General features: G+C 38.3%; 2 long non-coding RNA genes and 2 pseudogenes across 3 annotated transcripts; 2 read left to right on the top strand and 2 right to left on the bottom strand.

Annotated features, from left to right (window-relative positions):
• Nucleotides 1-352: 352 nt before the first annotated feature.
• Nucleotides 353-1,730, bottom strand: LOC148917319 (uncharacterized; annotated as a pseudogene).
• Nucleotides 1,731-6,608: 4,878 nt separating this feature from the next.
• Nucleotides 6,609-10,026, top strand: LOC148917318 (uncharacterized; annotated as a pseudogene). The gene is made up of 5 exons (XR_016127441.1): nucleotides 6,609-7,929; nucleotides 8,075-8,152; nucleotides 8,294-8,479; nucleotides 8,589-8,648; nucleotides 9,302-10,026. The product of XR_016127441.1 is annotated as an uncharacterized LOC148917318 (transcript).
• Nucleotides 10,027-10,631: 605 nt separating this feature from the next.
• Nucleotides 10,632-11,057, bottom strand: LOC148917317 (uncharacterized). Its single transcript, XR_016127443.1, has 2 exons — nucleotides 11,022-11,057; nucleotides 10,632-10,913 (listed from the first exon to the last, which is right to left on the bottom strand). It is a non-coding gene; the product is annotated as an uncharacterized LOC148917317 (long non-coding RNA).
• On the top strand, nucleotides 11,054-12,891 carry LOC148917316 (uncharacterized). The gene is made up of 3 exons (XR_016127442.1): nucleotides 11,054-11,317; nucleotides 11,459-11,802; nucleotides 12,114-12,891. It is a non-coding gene; the product is annotated as an uncharacterized LOC148917316 (long non-coding RNA).
• The last annotated feature ends 3,447 nt before the right edge of the window (nucleotides 12,892-16,338 follow it).

Genomic DNA, 16,338 nt, shown 5'->3' with positions numbered 1-16,338 from the left:
GGTCATTAGTGTTAACTTAGGGTTGTTGATAGAAAAACACGGGGCTCATCATCAATATTAATGATATAATATTCAGCAAAAACAGAATAATATTACTAATTAAATAAAATAAAACCTTCTGTCCATTTTCTATTCTTGAATTCCCTTCTACCCCTGACCCCCTCCCTTGAATGTTTCTCCCCTTTCCCATCAATTTTTTAACTTTGCAAATTATTATATTTCTTTGTAGAATTCTTTTTTTAAATACCACAGCCGCCCAGAACAGCCACCCAATTTGCTCTCTCTCTCTCTCGCTCTCTCTCTCTCTCTCACACAAAATATCTATCAACACACACACACAAACACAATATCATTAGTCAAAAGAATCTGTCAAAAAACAATAACAGTGGACAGAGTTCCTTTTATTCGTCTTCATCCTTCAACAACTAAACCAATCAATCCCCCAAATAAGTAATAATTACAGAAAATAAACATGAACAAATGATGTTTTAGCTCCTCCAATGCAGCTCTCAATTTCTCTCTCTCTCTCTCTCTCTCTCTCTCTCTCTCTCTCTCTCTCATTACTGTTTTAGAACCCATTACTGTAAACAAATGATATTTAACTTCAACAGGAATCGAAATGTGCTCACCTGAAGTGCAAAGGCAAAACCCTTTAGGTGGTACTCTCTTGGTCTACCGTTGCCGTTGTCTTTACTTGCTTTTCAGATTTTTTTGTTTTCGAAGCTTTTTTGGGCCCTTTCACTCATGGTAATCTGCACACAGTGCCCTCAGTGATGGCGCATTTGTCTTCGCATAAGACACAGCACCCCATGGATATTTACCAAAATCTTCAAGGTCTTCCGCCAACTTCAAATATCGCATGTCAATGTGGACATGTTTTTCACTGCCCAACAGCACAAACACAGCGAAGTATACAAAGTCGAGCTTCAATGCATCATCCGCATCAGCGATCGCGGAAGGCTTTTTCTAATTCCAACAGGCTCACTGTTTTATTGTTGCCAAAATACTTCCTTTTCAATGAGCAGTTGTCATTACTGGGAATCGGAATAAAGGGAAGGTTTCCAAACCTTAGCCCTGTGACGACGCAAAATTGCTGGGGTGTGAATTGGATCACCTTATTGCCAACAATGAATTTGATCCCGTTCACTTGGGAAACAGTCTTCGGATCAGCTTTCCTCAGCAACAATCCGTGTACAATTGGCGACGTCCACTTCAGGTCCTCGATGAGTAGGAGATGCCCAAAACAACTCTGTTCGAAGGTTCGTAGCTGTTGCTCACTGAATTTCTCTTTTATCGTACTTATTGCACTCTTTGTATGGGATAGCGCCAATGCTTTTCCTTGGAACTTTTCTTCCTCTCCAATCATCAACTTAATTGGCGAAACCATGTTTCCCTGCACGGCATTATTATTAAAAAAAATTCAGTCCGTTGCAATCTGGACAATAACAAGCAATACACAATTCAACGGCCTATTATAGGATATTAAGTGAAAATTAAACACAAATTACAGCACATGAACCACAATAAATTCCCACACTAAATATGCATCATAAAATGAAACTGAAAACACGCATCACAAACGAACCAATCCTACATGACAAATAGCAACTTGAGGCACTTCGTCATCCATAGCATGAAAATCAATCAGACCAATAGAAGTTTCATCCAAGCATGAAGTAATTCACAGTTAAAATACAGAAATTTGCAATCTCTCTAATTACTAAACTTCACAAAATCAGTCACAGGTTAGTGAAATTATCCTTTTCAAATGAAAACCGTACAAAAAGACAAACTAGTCAATAACAAATACAAAACCTACCTTAGAATCACTCGTTTTGCACACAGACCCGAATTGGAAATCGCAGAAACACCTAAACAAAAGCTGGAATTCATGTCTGTGAGAGGATTGAGAATGAGGAGGAAGTATGTGAAAAAAGTCAGAACCGAAACCAAGAATTTGGGTTTTTTGAGGCCCTGAAAGAGCAGAGAAGAAGAGAAAGACGTCCATTGAAAACATGAAAGAGAGGGGAGAGATTGTTGAAGGGAGAGAGCATTTAACGAAGCAACCCTCTCTTTCACCTTCAAGGGGTGGCACTGAGGGTCATTTCCCTAAAATATATCCCTTAAGCTCCACTCTTCTATTTAACACATATTATACTTCACTAAAGGGAGGAGACAGGTGTGGTAGAAGGAAAGAGAGAGAAGCTAAAAGAGATATCACTAAGCCAAAAACATAAGGCCATTATGTTAATTATAATATAAGCAAATGTAAAGGTTTCTCCTCTGGAAAAGGCTGAAACAGAAGTTTTTAATCTCAGGTTTATGGAGCAAGGGGTGTGAATAAAGAAAACAAAAGTTCCCAACCTCCATATACCATCACTAATGGATATGATTTGCAAACACCCATCCATCTGCAGCTAAGCCAGCCACAGAATCAAACTCAGCCTCGGCTTCAGAACAATGAAATACCATCAAAAGGAATCAAATTAGGGTATGTCCTAAAACTGCTAACAATATGCATACCTATAGCATACTATATTGATTCTTATGCCCCAAAAAATGAAAGAATAAGCAAAGCTTACCAATTTATTTAAACTATTAATATCTCTTCAAATTCTGCAACAGATTACAACTGCATTTAATCATCATGCCTTTATTAATAGGAAATAAGCGCGCATACAAAAAATTAGTTCTAAAATCGAGCAGATACCAAAATTAGAAACTAAAAAGATAAGCATAATAACATCCACGACTGAAAAAGGCTAACCCAAATCATGTTTTATTTAATAATTGATTTTGTGGTCTTATAGACAACCTCTCAGATCAGCCACAGCCACTGATTCTAATTTAAAATACCAAACAGTGCACAAACATCTACTATAAGCTAACCCAAGATTCCCAAAGGTGAACGAAGCCCAAACGTTCTGTGACAAAATGAAGAGTTTGATTTCTGTGAACAGTGGCTGCGAGCCAGTGACAGTGGGTGTGCGTTATTACCCAGTTCATAGAAACCCATAAACCCAAACCCAATTTCTGAGCAACCAAACCAATTTCTTAGAAATCCAGACACCATAAACCTTCACAAAAACCCCACATTTCAAAGAAAATGGTTATGAACAGTACCTCGTCGATGTTAACGATCGATTTCCGCTTGGATGAACGGCCACTGTTGACGGGGAAAGAGCACTGCGTCGAAGAGAGAGAGGTACACCAGGAGAGAGATGGGCTGAAGAGAAAGAGCGAAGACAGTGAGAGAGAGAGCCAATTTCTGAAACTATGATATGAGTACAATAAGTGGGCAATAATTTTATATTTAAAGGTGTTAGTTGTAAAAAAATTGGGAAGGGGTGGTATTTTTAGTTAAAATTAGCAAAAGGGTGGCATAGAAGGCTATTTCCCAAAAAAATTTGACCGGAGCCTTGGACCAAACGACGTCGTTTGGCAAGGCTCGTTTTGAAAAAAATGAGATTTGAGGTACAGAAGATAAACAAATCATAATTGAGAAGCTAGTATTCGCGTTTCTTTTGTAATTACCAAAATGAAATTTGATATATGTCTGGTTAATGCTGTTGAAAACACTTGTATCACATAGTTCAGTGCGTTATACACTGGCATTGCAATAGTTACTGGTTGAAGTTTATTGTTGTATTTTTTTCTGGGAGAAAGTTCTTTTAATCTTCTTTTCACTACACGCTTTATATGCTTCATATTGATTTTAAGGTTTTATGCAGAAGCTTAAGCTGAAGATCAAGCCTATGCAAACGGGGTTTCATGCAAGGAACTTTTAGTATTGGAAACATTTGTTAAGTTGAGCCATCTGCAATGTATGGCCAACCTAATTATGGCCATCAGTTTGGGCAGGGTCCTCAGACACCCATGACACCTGCAAACAACCAACAGCGCCCGCCAGCTCTGCCTCCGCCTCCCCTTCAATACCAACAGGGACCTCCACCCCCTCCGCCTCCTGTAGTTCAGCAGCTGTTGTCCCACCTCAGATAGGTCAGAGGGGCCCCTATTTATATCAGCATGCTTTTCCTCCCCCGCCTCCCACTGTTCACCAAAGTCCACCTATTCCACTCCGTGGAATACCAAATACAGGTCAATCTTATCTACACCCCCTCCACCAGGTCATGGAAGTACCTTAATATCACGGTGTTCCTCAAATGCCCAGCATAATGTGCAACATCCTTCACAACCCAGAATTTTCATCGTATTCCTCCACCAGGATTTGTGCCTTCTCCTTGCCCAGACATGTCAGCACCACATGCACCAGAGTTTGACTCGTCAAATGAATATAAGAATCCAGAGTTTGAATTTTTATTTGGTGGTGAGCCAGGAAGTGGAGCAGCAATTGCCCATGAATACTTCCTGTGGATGAAGAAGAAATGTAATTTGGCTTGTAAGTTGCATGACAGGCCAACTGGATCACAATTGAAGTCTTCGGTGATTGACTCTTCATCTCATCCTGAACATTTGAATGCTTCATCTGGTTATAGCTTGCTTGCTGAATCCGACATGGAGATGGAAGGTTAGCACAAATGATTTTGCTCTCTCCTCAGTATTCATGATTTGAATGTTTTGTCACATAATGTGTATATGTTAGGCAGGTGGCCATTTGTGACTTTATTATTTATGATCACGTTATTCTGACCATATGTGACTGATATTTTTAGTGAACTTTTGGGCCTGGAAACCTCCATAGTTATTGCATACTCCAGAAGTGCTTTAGACATGATAATTTTCTGTTTCAATCTTGACCTGATACTTAATATTGCAAAATGCTGAATTGTATTCAATGTCATTATCTATTGCAAAATTTCTTTGAAATTTTCCATGTATTTGCCAAGTAACTGAAATTGGAGCTGACAATTTTACTTCTCTGGATGTGGATTCAAGATGATATCACCCTGTCTGACAGAGACCAGGGAGTTAATGATTCAATTGAAGCTCTAAACGGCAAGTCTGATTTGATTGACGATGAGCTTGATTTAAAAAGACAGCTACACAGGCCACAGAGTTCACCAGAATGGAGAGAAGCCCAGGGCGTCTTTTGTGAAAAGGCGTCATGCTCTTTGTCCTCCGAACTGTGCAAACTAAGTGAAGGTTTAACTTCAGCATTGCTCTCTCTCTCTCTCTCTCTCTCTCTCTCTCTCTCATTAATACAATTTATGCATTTCTTATCTCTCTTTTCCTTGCTTAGGTATTGCTGTTGCTTGTGTGATTTTTATATCATTATGTGTACCTTATTTAAAACCACATATGTTCAGTAATTCTTTATTTGATATATCGTTTATTGCTCTTCCTGGAAATAAAAAACACTTGTAGATTATGTAGTTCAATTTTTTATTTCCACATATCTGTTCAAGATTGTGTATATGTCTTCCTGAGAGTGACAGCAATTTTTTTTTGTCATTTGATGAATTCGCCTTTGTCCCTCTCCACTCTGGAATGGGTTTAAAGTTAGATACGAGTGTCAAGACTATGTTAGAGTTGTACTCCACATCAATGGTCCTATTTTGCTAATGTCCAAAGTTGTGCGTTATCCTCAGGCTTGCCCCTTTTTATTGTTTATCATGATCCTTTTCTGTCGTATGCTCAATAAGTTAAAACGTTTTCAGTTTGTATCAAAATACATGCCCAAATCTCTTATTTGAAGGACGGTCAAAAATTGAAAAGTCTCCTTCCAGAGTTGATAATATGTATTCAGCTGGAGCTGCTGAATGCCCTTGGACAGCAATCTAGAGAATTCTTCAATTGCCACCCGGAGAACTAATTGGATTGCTACGAGCTGAACGAACGGGGCGCGCTTTGGAAGAAGCGATTTGTTACCGAGCCATATTATTAGGAATAACGAAAGCATCTCTAAATACTCAAAGTTTCATATCCGAAGCGAGTTTTCAAGAAACTGCCATGGCTGATGATCATAATAAATTAAGTACTCCTGCAGCTCCTGAGGCCAACAATTCTGATAGGTTTTCTAATCAATTTATTAAAGTTGTCAGTCCGTTTAGACTTCTACAAGACTATGCTTCTGACAATAGTTCAGAAAATGATGATGAAGCCTTTGTTGAAGATGTTAATGTTATAGTAGTTCAACCATCTGTTACAGCTGCTGCTAAAAGTAGCCATAAAGATACTGGGTCTCATTTAAAGACATATATAGGATCTGAGAGTCCCTGCATGTCTGATAAAGAGTCTAGGCTACCGTCTGAATCCAGAAAGCCTTATAAGGCTGAAATGTTTTCCCTACATACAAAGAAAGAGATTAGGGATACCAGTACAACGTTAATCCCAATTGAGAGTCATGAGGCTTTCCAGGAAAAAGATGCATTGGATGGTGCTGGTACTGATGTTGTTTCTAGGAGGGGTAAGTCTCAGGAGGGTAAAAAGGCTACCTTTGAATTAGTTCCTCCGAAGGTGGATGAGTTTGGGAGATTGGTCAGAGACGGTTCCAGTGACTGTAACTCTGATGATTCACGCTGTAATAAGAGGCATGATAAAAGAGGTAGAAGTCGAATCCGCAGCCGCAGTCGGTCTCCTCTTGACAGCAGGAGGAGGAGTTCACGTAGGAGAACAGACAAGCAAAGTCGTTCTCGCAGGGACTTCTGATTGTGTTGCATGTGTATTGTTCTGTTTGGTTGGAAGGTTAATTTAATGTTGACCGAAATTTGAAGTCTTAGGCAGCTGAATTTGCCTGGGTATTTAATTGTCTTTTTATTCTGATTCCGTAGAGTACATTATCTGTGGAGAATCATGATATTCTTCTTGACTGTTTGTTTTCAAGTTGGTCTTTGAGGAATCAAAGAAGCAGGAGCGGGTCTCCCACATTTAGGCGTGCAGGTGAGTTCAGAGATTGCAACAAAAGACAGGACAGGCGCCACATTCCAGAATGCTTTGACTTCCTTCGAGGCAGATGCTACGGTGGAGCTTCTTGTCGGTATATGCATCATGAGTATGATAAGAATGACAGTTCAAGGCACCATAGGAGCAAACAAAAGCATCTGGACACGCAGCCTGGTTTGAAAAGTTCTAGGATTAAGGAAGAGACTAAGCGTACATCTGCCATGAATCTGCATGATGAAATTAAAGATCAGGTGTTGCAAGATGTGCCTATTGGTAATTCTTTACAAGGAAATATTATTCCAGGAGCAGATTTGTCTGTACAGCCTCCAGTCGCAATATTCTCAGAACAAGACCTAGAAGTGGAACAACCACTTGTGGAGGGAATTGGAAAAAGAACAAATTCAGAAGGTCCCTAACCCATTGAGGATTTGAGCTGCTCACAAAAAATGAAGCAAAAGAATGGGAAGAAAAGGCGTAAAATCTGTGAGAGTAATGATGAAAGTTGTGATCCTTCTGGTGATGCTTCTTTAGTGGAAAACATTATTCCAGGAGCAGATCCATATCTGCAGCCTCCGCTTGCAATACTGTCAGAACAAGAGCTAGAAGTGCCACAGATACTTTTGGAGGACACTACTTTTCAGGAGAAGGATGAGGACAAGGAGCAGAACAAGAGATCTAATGCCTCTAGAAATAATGACACTGACCACGACATTCGTGCAGGCTTGCCTTGCAAAGTTTTAATAGATGTAAAAGCTGATGAAAACAATAATGATAATTCTCTTTCAGAAGTTTCAAAGTTGGACCCTATGAATATACAAGATATTTCTGATATAGAACAGACAGAAACCAAGACTGAAGTTCCTTCCTTGCCACCTTTGGCCGTAAAAGCTGATGTTGATGTCGCTGTTAATGTGAAGGAGGGTAATCTTTCACAGATATCAGACCGTGCAGCTGAAAGATCTCTTGTTAGCTGTTCTAAGAAAAAGCTTCTCATTCATATAAACGGTCTTCTTGCTGATATTGTCCCACAGGAATGTCATATCCCCAAGCGATATAAACCTGACATAACAATATCAAGGAAAGCAGGTGATAATTGACATTTAAACGTATCTTGAGAGTTATAATATTTTCTAGTCTTACTGAACTCTAATTCCCTCTTACTTTTTCACAGTTTTCAAGATCGTTTCCTTGTTTTGTTGGGTATATGATCTTCTACACTCTTGTTTTCCAGGAAGAACGTGGACATGGTGATGGATTTTCTCTTGGCCAGCAAAAGCCATCTTAACAACTTGACGACTTGTTCAGTAGGGTCTGTTGAGTTAAATTAGTGTTTTCCTCTTTCTTTTTCATGAATCATACAACAAAAGTAAAAAACAAACGATTCATCCTTTCATTGCATTGAATTTCAGTATACCCATTACTTTATTCTAATGATGATTGGCTTATGCAGAACCAATCCCATTGTACTGCTACGAGGTTCAATACCATTGACAACACAGATAGGCCCCTTGTTTTGAAAGAACTAAGAAAATTATGGGAGAAGCATGACCCTAATCTTCCACGGGTGAAGGGAGAGTACAATGAATCAAACACATTGTTACTGGATGATTCCCCGTACAAGGCTTTATGCAATCCAGTTAGTTGATCAACTCTTTCCTCTGAATTATTTTTTTTCTCATGAATGTGACTCGTATTAGTATAACGATTATAACCTTATTCTAATAATTTTGATTCTAATTGCTTAGGGGAACACTGCAATATTTCCGTACTCATATGAATGCAGGGACGAAGGGATGCTTCATTAGGTGAGACACCATCAAGAGTAGAGGCTAAGTTTTTATGTATTTGGAATTGTGAGGTTAACAACAGACACACCTATATCACGTATTATTGCCGGGTATTTGGAATTGTAATGCCATTGTGTCCACATGGTTGATCTCAACTAAACTAATTATGCAGGTCAAAATTCGAACCCCGTGTGTACTTAGTCTTGTCATTATGTCCTTTAATCATTATGTACATGGAGTAGCTTCAAAGCTTTGTGTCCGCAGGTTCCTCCTATAGTTCTTTGAATTTATGATTTTCAGTTTATTTATCCTCTCGGGTGTTTTTGTTTACTTCTAAGTAGTCAATAATTAATTTTTATGAAGAAAACAGAACTAGAATGTCTGTAAAACGTCTATGTTTCACAATGTTATTGGTATGAAATTTTAACTTCCAGGTGTGTCATTATGTTTAGTCTGTTCTGATGTCTATTGTTAGTCTTTGCCCCTGCCTTTTGGACTGACAAATGTCATTCCATATCGATATCATACCTTGTTCCAGATGACATTTGAATCATATTTATCCTTTTCTTTTTCTTTTTCATTTTTCTATTTCTGTCTGTTCTAGTATCAATGTGTTTTTACATAATGACGTAGTGTAATATGTGATATTATACACTTGACATTAATCGCAGGAACTGGAGGTAAAATTCGTTCTTTTCTAGAAGGATTGGCTATATGGGCGTATTCTTGTTTATGGTATGAGCATAAAGACGACAGTTCACTAACGCCGTCACGTTTGTCTGTTATAAAGAACTATAACACGATGGACGCCAAGCTTTTTGCTTCACCTTCCGCCATCTTCAGTTGGTTGGTGTTGACAGTTGATGGAAATTTGTTACCCAACCAACCACCACCATGCTTTACAAATCTTATGATTCGAGTCTGAGGAAAATCTCATTCTCATTGGCTTGCCCTTAGGTCATATAATTAAATTTTCCGTAAAGGAGGTCATTCCGTATTATATTTCAATAATCCCAACTATATAGTATGTGTATATATATATATATATATATATATAAAATTTCAAGTGTGTCAATGTGTCAATGATGAAGAATCTTGGTTGGTGGGGTTGAGGAATTGAAAAGTAAGCTGAATGAATAATGTGGCAATCAAAGAGTAGGGGTGAATGAGTAAAACATGCAATATGGGTTATGAATTATATGATGATTGAGATGGGTTTAGTAGTTGGTTTTTTGCATGATGGAGTTGAGGCATAACACATGTACTTCCTTCATCACTTTATCATCGTAAATAATTGTAATTTATATATATGCATGCATATGAATTCGAATGTGGCTAGGGCTTGATGCATTGATAATACGTACATCAGGATCGCCTTTTGATGATCTTTTGGCTACCTTTTCTTGGCTCATGATCAGCTTCAACTTTTCTTAATAAGCCAAAGTAAGGGGTTGCATGCATCTGTGACCTGCTCAACAAAAACATATCCAGCAATTCATTATTGCCACTCAGAGAGGTAGCTAATCAATAAAAACAAAAGATGACATGCCTTCTTTAGCGGAATTCCATCTCTGTCGGGATCAATTACGTGGATAGCAATCAAGATTTCAGCTGGGGCGAGAAGAGGACCAGAATTGGATGATCCCTGTCCAAGCAATATTTAGGATCAAGCACAAGCATAATAATAGTGAACTATACCAATGAAATCATCTAAAAAGTTTTAGTGCTTGACTAAATAAAAGGCATAACATGTGTATTTTATCTAAGATAGTGGGCAGTTCTCATGTCCGCAGAGAAACATAGACGAAAAAGATGAAAAAAAAGAAAAGGCTATAACACGGCAAAGAATGACTTTTGAGGTCCCTGAGCATATGGATGCTTTTCAAGCTTCTCCTTCAAGGACCAAAGGTTGCCTCCATTATATGAACAACTTGGGTTTTCCGTATATCAAGTTCAAGTAATAAACTTCATTTTGTGTTGTAAAAATGGGAGTTGACCAGGTGGTGCAGATATCAAATGCATTTTTATATGACATCAAGAGTGCCTCATCACACTCCAGTATTGCATTTCAAATGAAAAAACAATAGGCTTTTGAGACTGTACAGTATATATAACATACATTCTTTAAGAGAGAGAGAGAGAGAGAGAGAGAGAGAGAGAGAGACTTTCAATGGTCGTTCACCTTAAATTGAGCACAAGAAATGGACTGTCAGAAGCTCTCTATCCACGATCCAAAAGCAAGAATGAAGATGAATGTGGATGTTGGACATCGAGATCCATTGCCTACAGGAAACCATGAAGCAAAATAATTACCATCCATATATTTGTTCTGATTAAACAACAAACTTACCAATCAATTTATTCAAGTCTTTGACTTTTACTTCCAATTACCTGCCTCAATTCAGGGATGCTTCATACGGTCTCTTGCCTTGCTATGTGCCATTGATCAGAGGTTCCTGCATGCCAATGAGTATATTCAACTCACATACAACAATAGCTCAGAATAAGATGAACAATTGAGTGTGTACAAGATCTACCTGCAGGATTGGTTTGCTCTTCCATCACCAGATTATCTTGTAGGGATGTATATACATTCTGAATTCTTTTTGTACTACAGAATTCACCATTCACATTTGTTAATTGACCTTTCTCAAAAACGGAAGGAGCTGAATCAAGTAAAAGTCAAGGTAATCCTTTTATCAATGTTTTATTGAATTTTTTTTTTTTTTACTTCAATTTAAGATTAAGTGGAATCATTGTGACTAAATGTACGATTCATCTGCTCCATTCCTAAAATTTGCTTCTTTTTTTTTTCTTCTCCAAACCAGGAGATTCTGCAGGTAAAGATTCTGTTCAGGAAAGCTTTCTTAAACTTGTGAGCGCCCATTTTGTTGAAAGCTGCCCCGCTCCAGAACCAGTTCTTGAACAAGCAACTAAACAAGAAGGTCCTGCAAAGAAGCGAGGTGCTAAGTCTGCTAAGGTTTTTTTTTGTCTTTCTGAATTTTGGTCTTATACAAAATATGAAAATAAATTTTTATTTACGACGACAGATGTCTTAAGTACATTTCCTTTTCTGCAGGTGGAGTCGATTGTTTTGAAAAGATATGGGCAAGATGCGTATACAATGTTTAGAATACTGTCACTTGCCGGTCGTCCACTTGAGACGGATAAGGTAATAAACTTTGCTATGGGTTCCTCCACTGGGAACTCAGAAAATTTCCTATATATATATATATATATATATATATATATATCAGTATAATTTGTAAAATATTGCTCCTTATTTAGTTATTGAGAATACTGAAAAGAACTAAATAAAACCCAGCAATCTCTATCTTCTATGAGATTTATGTGAGAGAATATTGCATGATAAGTTCCTATATAAATTCTCTCAACTTTCCAAGATGAATTATTCAAGTTTGTTGTGGTTGTTAAAATAATGCATGTGTTACTTCATTTGCTTATTCGAAAACTACTTTGTAGATTTCAGATATGTCACAGTTATCACTTGCTGAAAATAACTAAACTCCCAAGATTCTCTATAACCTGTGGAAGGATGATTACTTGCATATGGGAGGTAAAGCAGTTCCCTCTTTTACGTACCCCGTGCGCACACAAATACACATACACGAGTTTAGTATTTGTTTATTTAGTTTTGCTCTCCATGACAATATTAATGTTTGATATCCTTGCCGAGATTAGTTGTAACAGGAGCTAGACAGTCACAATTCTTGGTTTGGAGAGAGATAAACCCATAATTTGGAAGCATGTTTGGGACGAGATGTTCCACGCCTCCTTGAATTTGAGTCTTCGGCTGGCTTGTGAGGAGGAATGATTCAATAGTGTTGAAAATAATGCACATTTGTGCTTAAGATTTCAAGAAGGATCTAGAGAATTCAAGAGCTCACAATACAGAAGTTGCATGGCAGCAAAGCAAAATGAATATGGTGGAATATTCTAGATAAAGCCACATGGTTGTGGCTGGAGAAAGAGACCAAGTCAGTGGACTTGGTGATGTCGGCTAACACAACTAAAGTTTGAAGAAAGTTCCAGAACAACCAACAAAGCGTGCAGCAATGAATTGTGAAGTTCACCAACTATGTCGGTTGAACATGTGGCTGGAGTAAAGAGCTCAAGTCGGTGGAGAAAGCATAAGTCGGCTACTCTCATCTATAAATAGGCATGTAGCCTTCTCAAGCAAAGTGGAGTCTAACAAAGAACTCCCAAACCATTAGAGCAACTCCACCCATTTGGCCTTAGCCATGGCAAGGGGAGCTAGGGCAGCCACTATTCACGTGAATAGTGGTTGCCCTCAAAATCGAATTTTGTGTTTCCACCCATTGCCTAGCTAAGGGCGATTACTATTCATTTTTTTGTTTTAGTCACAATTTTTTTACCTCAATAATTAATTTGGATAATATTTTCGGATAAGATTTACGGGTTCCTACGTGTCAACACTATTCATAATCGGATAAAATTTCGGGATAAGATTTTTGGGTTCAAATTTCGAATGAATTTCAAAATTCAAATTTCGGATGAATTTCAGATGAATTTGGGTTCAAATTTCGAATGAATTTCAAAATTCAAATTTCAGATAAATTTGGGTTCAAATTTCGGATGAATTTCAAATTTGATAAGATTTTCATCCAATCAAATCAAGCCACGTGGCATCTCTATCTTGCCAAATTTTTCTATAAAACCAGAGGCTCACATCATACCTCTCACACCACATCTTTCAATATTTTCATGTCTTAGAGTTTAGAATTCATACTCCATTCATTCTCAATGGAAGAATATAGGGGATGCTTGGAGAGGCACGAGAGAGAAAGAAAGGAGAGAAACCGTAGAGCCGATGAAATCAATGAGTTGCAGAGGCAAGTCGATGAGCAAGTTCTCATAGCAGTGGCAATGGAAGAGGAAGAGAACCAAGGTCGCCGCCATGGTTCACAAGTCGGCCGTCGCCGTAATGTGGACAGACATAGGCATTCTCGGGGTAAGAATCTTTTGGAAGATTATTTTATCCCAACTGCTTTGTATTCTGATGTTGATTTTTGAAGGGGATTTAGAATGCAACCTCATTTGTTCAATAAAGTCATGCATGATATTTGCAATTATAATGCATACTTTGTTCAAAAGTGTGATGCTACTGGGGTTTTGGGCCTTCTTCGAGCAAAAGCTTACATTTATATCTGAATGTTGGCGTATGAAGCATCTGCTGATCAGGTGGATGAGGTTGCCCGAATGGGGAAGTCCACTACGTTGGAGGCTTTGGTAAGATTTTGTGATGCAGTTGAAAATCTGTACACTAGGGACTACCTGCGTAGACCTACTCCCAGGGACCTCCAACGGCTTCTACAAAAAGCGAAGCTCGAGGATTTCCAGGAATGATTGGTAGCATCGACTGCATGCATTGGCAATGGAAGAATTGCCCAACTGCCTGGCAAGGTGATTACGGAAATAGAAAAGGCACAAAAAGTATCATCCTGGAAGCCGTTGCTGGCTTCGACACATGGGCTTGGCATGCTTTCTTGGAGTTGCCGGAGCCCAAAATGACCTCAACGTCCTGGGTCAATCTCCGGTGTTCAACGATGTTTTGAGCGGCCAAGGCCCCAATATTACCTATCAAGTCAACAATACAGTCTACCAGACGGGGTATTATCTAGCTGACGGTATCTACCCAAGGTGGACCACATTTGTCAAATCCATTCCGAATCCCCGATCCCATAAGCAAAAATTATTTGCTACCTATCAAGAAGGATACAGGAAAGATGTCGAAAAGTGTTTTGGCATCCTTCAAGCTCGATGGTTGATTGTTCGAGGTGCGGCCCGTATGTTTGATGAGGAGATCCTCGAAGCATTATGATGACTTGCATCATCCTCCATAATATGATTGTGGAGGATGAGTACGATTATGATGCTGGAGAGGTCTATGAGCCGGATCCAATAAACACGGCGATGACCCGGATTTATGAAATGCCCATGGGGCCAAATGGAGAACCGTTTGAGCCGGAACCGTTGGTGAGGGACAATCGTATGATGACCCGGATGATAGATCGATATACAGAGATGCAATCTTCGTATATTCATGAAAGCCGTCAACTTGACTTGATAGAGCATATATGGGCGGTGAAAGGGAATGAAGATGAATGATGGAGCATAGATGCTTTGGTTATGTTTTATTTACTTTGGTTTGGTTGTGTTGTTTACTATTGCTTATGGTTTGGTTGTGTTGTTTTTTTATTTATTATTGTGCCTTGTTTGTAGTTTTTGTTTTCATTTTAATTATGTTATGTTTGATGTATGGAATATGTTGAATAAAATGGTCTTTTATTGAATGCTTTGTTTATTAAATAAAGAAATCCAATACAAGTCATTAAGAATTACTACTACTAAAATAAAATACATGAAGTACACCAACTTTAATACAAAACATGAAAAATGAAAATACATAAAAGGTATGCCAACTAATTTAATTGTTTTGATCATTTAACCAATCCGTGTTGCTAGGCCCATCATCTTGGAAAAGTCTTCTTCTCATAACATCCCTCCGTTCTAGCTTCCAATATTGTTTTGTTTCGGGGGACATATGACTTGTATCCATTGCCATGGTTTCCCGATCCGTCTTCTGCATATCTTTTTTGCGCAAATACTCATTTTCTCGTGCACACTCGGCTTGAATTGCACCTCCATATCTTGGCGTTTCTGCTCCATTTCAATTCTTATGGAGTTTTGCCTTGCAATTTCCTCCAAAAACTTTGAATTAAAATTGCTTGAATTACCCGCTTTCTTTGCCTTCGCAGCCTTTCGGCCAATGGGCCTCGATTCTTTTTGGATGGGTGAGTCTTCACTCATAGGGGAATCGAGAGGTGAATCCGATGTCGTTGAATCACGGAGAGGCGTCTCGTTTAACACAACGTCGGGACCCGTGGGAATAATTATGAACCGTTTACAATATTTCACCACCTCCCAACATTCATGATGGGTGAACCTTTTTTTGCCACCCCCGGTTGCACCGAACCACATCTATGCTTGAATGAGCTATTTAACAAAAAAATGGCAATGCAATAAATATTTAAAATATATTGAATATGCAAGTAACAAAATAAAAATAATGGAAATGCAATTAACCTTACAAATAAATTGGAAGTGCAAGAAATATGAAGAAACAATTGGAAATGCAAGAAATATTAACAACATATTGAAAATGCAAGAAATATTAACAAAATATTGAAAATGCAATAAATATTAACAACATATATATATTAGGACATTAAACTTAATAAAACGAAAATTACAAAATACTTACCTCGTTAGTATGATTTTCCCCACTTCTATACAAGTTCATCGCTTTTGTCAAGGCATCTCTCCATTTTGCCATCTCTTTATTGAGAAGTTTCCACCTCCTCGACAATGCCATTTCCGTACGAGGCGAGTCCGAATTTTTTAAAATTCGGCATGAATTTTTTTCCACATATGGAAAAATTTCATCTCATTGCCTGTCACGGGACAATGACAAACTCAGAGCCAAGCCTCACACAAAGAAACATCTTCCATGGTGCTCCATGCCCCTCCGGTTTCAATAGAAGAAGCCATAAAAATAAGAAATAAAAATACAATGTGAAAAAGATGAAAATGTTAAGTGAAGAGTGAAAAAATGTTGAAGAATTCTAGAAGTAGAATAAAATGTATGAGAATTGGTGTTGAAAGT

Source organism: Prunus mume, linkage group LG5 (genome assembly GCF_029339155.1).
Source record: "Prunus mume cultivar Tortuosa linkage group LG5, ASM2933915v1, whole genome shotgun sequence".
In the NCBI taxonomy this organism is placed as follows: Eukaryota; Viridiplantae; Streptophyta; class Magnoliopsida; order Rosales; family Rosaceae; genus Prunus; species Prunus mume.
Note: the sequence above shows the minus strand (reverse complement) of the source record. Positions and strands in the feature narration are given on the sequence as shown.